Here is a 5,058-nt window from a genome sequence, read left to right as displayed (position 1 = left end):
AATCATTAAAAATAGGGATTTTGGGGCCAAAATGACCCAGTACCCCACTTTTCCGTATTTTTCTAGAAACAAATATATCTTTATTCAAATACTAAAATTATTTCCTTTCAAAGGAGGTATAAATTGTAATTTTCTGATTGCTACTTCCAAAGTTATTGCATTTAATGTGTTTTTCCTCCATATTTTCCCATAGTACCAATTTCAAAAAATTTCAAGCGAAGTGGGCGGGGGTCTAAAATTGTCCAAATGATGTGAAATTTGGCATCTGAGCTTACTTTGACATTTGTCACAATATGAGAGAGGGGGCCTTCGAGAAGTCAAAAAAAAAAATTTTTTTCAATGCCCTAATCTGCACATTGGCAGAAACTTTGAAGTTTTGTTAGTAAACGATTAAAGTTTCGCGAGTGTTTTTGCAGTGGTGTGTGAATAAAGAGCTTTTGAAAAAGTGCAATGAAAACGAGAAGAAGAAAAATAAGAGTGTTTCGAAAAGAAACCCCAAGTGAAGAGGGGTGATATTTTCGCACAAAATAGGAGCTAAGGATGGCATTCCGTCAAAAACTCGGATTGATTGTATAGGAAAATGTTCTAGCTTCCATAAGTAGCAGTTTCGTGGCACACCAGCAAGGTTAGTGTGTTGAAAAACGTATTTTTATATTTGCTCATGTCAGATACATGGTTAGGCAGGGGAGAGGGGTGTGTGCGGCGTAGCAGCTATGTTGTGGCTCGCATGTATAATGTCCTTAACCGATTTCCGTAAAAATTTACACACAGTAGGCATTTGTTATGGAGCGTGTTTGTGTGCTATTGGTTAAGGATTATCTGTCCACCAGATGGTTTTTCAGAACAAATTGTATTTTCCTTCTATTTCGTTAAAAATCGCAGCAACGCGCGATGGGTATTATCTAGTTACACATAAACGCTCGAGCGCTTCAGGATTATACAAAAACATTGTCGCAAACGCGATCATTCACGCATACCTAGGCACACGATTTCGCTATCCTATACATGTACTGCCGATTAAGTCAAGGTGGTAGCACTTTCGAATTTATAAACGCGGTCTCGTGTGCCAACATACAAACACCCGCTCGTGCGATCAAGAAACATATTCACCTGGGAACTCCAACTCTGAGATATGAAACTAATACTCAAAATTGAACATCAGAATTATGGTTTGCGCGAATATTCAAAAGCCATGCGAATATGGAAACGGCTTCTCAGTTACATAAACGGAATTCAAACCCGCAATATTAAAAACATGCTAGAAACGCCCACACGATCAACCTCGTTAACAAAGAAACGCTTGCGACCTTCACGATAATACAATTCTGATCACGTATGCGTTCATGCAATAGCGATCATCCGCACATACCCGCGATGTTGCATGCAAGAAAACGCCTCGGTGATCAAGTCAATATGTTTGCACTTATGAATTTATAAACGCCGTCTCAAGTGCGATTGTACACTGAAACCGGGGGTTGTTAAATTGAATTAGATCCTAAAAAAAGTTTTCGTTGTTTGGGATTTAGTTTATTTCACATTCATCTTTTAATTCGTTGATTGAGCAATATTTGCGATAACCGTAACAGTATGGGTCTTTTTGGAACGGGCTCAACAAGTGGATGAAGGTGAACTACTGGTTGAGCAGTGTACAGCGAAGCTCTGATTTTATCAGCACCCACTTTTGTCTGACCATGATTTTGTCTACCCTCAATTTTACAGGCCTCTCATGAAAATCCTCCATGTCGAATACGACTAAAACCTTTTTTGAGCACATTTTCCTATCTCAAAGATGCAAAATACGCAAAAATAAAATTTCAATTATTTTAAATTTTTTCGAGACCTCCTTAGGAGAAATTTATATTAAATAATCATGCCGTAAAGAAAGAAAACAGTATTTTCTGATTTTTAAACGTACCCATGTTGTCAGCCTAAAATACACCAAGGGGCTGATAAAAATAGGTCTTCACTGAACTCGATAACCGAGTGTAGTTTTGATCCGTTCGGAATCCACGATGGTGACTTCCATTTGATCGAAATTTTGTATAACTGAAACCATAAAGGTGTTTTTGGAATGGGCTTGACGAGTGGATGACGGAAGTTGATGAATGACGTCATTATAAAGTCCAAATTTTCTATAACAAAAACATCACTAATCATTATATCGATATCTACACTATAATTTTCCCATTCCAAAAATGCCCATATTGTGAAGGTTATGGAGTTATATCTAAACCACAAATCGCTATCTTGGTTTTCAAAATGGATTCAGAATTGATTTCTGTTATGTACTCGTCATAACCCATTTCGAAAATACTCATATTGTTGAGGTTATAGATAATTTAAACTGGAAGTCCATCATCCATTCCGTACCCTATTTCGAAAATATTATTCAGGTTATAGAGATACTATCTAAACCGGAAGGTGCCATTTTGGATTTCAAAATGGTTTCATACATCGATTTCCGTCTTGTACTCGTCAACCCCATTCCGTTCCCAATATAGAGTCACGTAAATAAAAAAATCAGGAAATAAATCGCTAAGAATATGTTAAATTTCATAAAACTTCATACTGTGCTGTAGGTACTCAAACTTTTTTTACGAACTTGGTTCGCTATGAAAGAGTTCGTTATTTCGAATTTGGTTCTTCAAAAAAGTTACGTAAATCGAATATTACGTAAAAAAGAGTTCATAAATGGAGGTTTCAGTATATCGGTTTTATTGGATAATGGTTTAGCCACATTTGACGGTTATCCCAACAGAAGGATAAAGATCAAGGTTATTAAATGAAAGGTGTGGACATATTATTTCAAGTTTTTTAAATAATTTTCTTTTTTCATTTCACATACACAAAATAGTAAAAATGGTTCGACTATGTACCTACGACGTGTAAGAGTGGGTGAAAAAATAATTCTACTTTATGTGGAACGAAACAAAACTCATATCTCTTCAGTTTTCTACTAACGATACGAATCGAGGCGAGCTTTCAATTACCAATATTATGATTGCGAACAGTGACGATCTTTTTTATCTATTGGTATAAGAACTATATCCTCTCTTTTACATTGTTACATTTTAACTTATGAAAAAATTGGAGATTAATTTTTTTTACAAAAATTTATTTTGCATATGTATGCAATTAACCTAGAAATAACATATAGTGTATATGTAGCTTTCTTCTTCATTACGACGGATCGCTTTTTGAAAAATTGTGATTTACATTCTCAGTAACAACAATAATATCAACAACAGCAAAAACAAACGGGACTTGATCAGATTTGTCGGTCTGGCACAGTGTGGAGTTTAAAAATCGCTCCTATTTGTTGCTTATCCACTGCACACACAATATAGTATCGTTGCCTTCCCCTGTGCAACGAAATAGGTGAGCCACAGAAAACAAAAGTGTACTATAGGAAAAGAAAATTACGGTTGACTTCCAGCAAACTTTTATTAGTTCACAGTGTGGAACTGTTAAAAAGTGAAAAAGGGTCCAATCTCGTGAAAAAAAAAATCTAAATACAGCTACATCACGTCCGTAATTGTGTATTGATAGCGTTTAGAACTTTTGCCCAGATACGACAATGTTAAAATCAATATCTCTGTATATATAGATGATGATATATTCGAAATACGCTTACATGCGTGGTACTACACTAGCTTAGCTCCCATTAAAAGATTTGGGTTGAAACACGAAGTGGAATCCATTACGCGCAATACTTACAGAGGTTAGTTCGCTGGTCTTTCCAACGGCATTAGTGTGGTTGAAATGATGCTGACCAAACTATCGCTTTCTGTTATTTTTGAAGCCAGTGAAACGTCCGATCCGTACGTACCAGTTCTCTAGCCAGAAGGCATATTACGAAAAGTCTTGCGCCTAAACCTCTAAGAAAAATCAGGAAACTTCGGCCTTCTCGTTAATAAAATCTTCTATCATTGTCACTACGACTTAGAATTACAACGTTTTTTTTCTGAAATTCTAGCATCATGTGTTATTTACAAATTCTCCGACGACAGCATATATGTATCACATTATTACAGGAATATACCGGCATGCACTAAAATCAAACTTTCAATTGCCGTGATTCTTTCCAATAATATTGATTTACAATTAATTGACAGCAAATGTTTGTATATCTTCAAGAATTTTTTGGATATAGTCGTACAAACTGAGTATGCCATGCTTTGATTTAATTACCATTGGCGAACTATGCGAATCAGTTTTTGCCAACGTTAGTTGCATAATTCAGTTTAAAAGTTAATCGGGTTTCACAAGAGCTCGGACGCCTCGTAACACAAATTCCCGTCTTCATATGGAAAACATTCCAGGTAAGTCACTTTATTCCAAATTAGAGCTTACCGCAATTAGTCTTATAAGAATGTCTCATCACACTGTTAGCTGGTTTGGTTTGCAATATTTTTCTGCATGGTCATGATTTTAAGATGATTAAGGCCCCTGTCAAATAGTTTCGTCACTGGTGCTGCTTCCGGTCAAACGCAAAATGTTTAATAACGTCAGAACGATATGGTCCTATACTGAGCCCTGAAGCTGCTTCAATCTGTTTAAGCCTTTGGGTTAAGAAAATTATCTTCGCAGTAAAATTTTCTAGGATCGTAAGCATATTAAAAAAATTAAAGGAAATAAAACGAGCCATATTTCAAGCGAACCTTCGATTATCATTAAAAAACAAGGTTGAAATTAAAAGTCAAAATCGTTAAATTGCATGAATGCTGCTGAACTTTCTCGAGGTCATGCCGTATCATGTTTGTGTTCTAAAGCTGCAAAGAACAGCCCGATGGCATGATTTCCCTCTCGTTTATTAATATGTAGGTAAACCAATCAGGTGTTACTTAACTCTACCATCATCGCTAGGACATGCGCCGAGGCGAGAGAATTTTTTTTTCCTTCCTCAACACAACACACCACGATCGCTGATAACGGCTACGGTCGGCGCGGTATCGATGGATCGAGCACATGTATATAGTAGATTCATACATACAAATGTACGTACCACTCTGAGTCTGCAGTAATCTGTTCCAACTTCATTGACCTGGCTTGGCCGAC

Source organism: Topomyia yanbarensis, chromosome 3 (assembly GCF_030247195.1).
Source record: "Topomyia yanbarensis strain Yona2022 chromosome 3, ASM3024719v1, whole genome shotgun sequence".
Classification (NCBI taxonomy): Eukaryota; Metazoa; Arthropoda; class Insecta; order Diptera; family Culicidae; genus Topomyia; species Topomyia yanbarensis.
The sequence above is the reverse complement of the archived record's forward strand: the minus strand, read 5'-3'. Positions refer to the sequence as shown.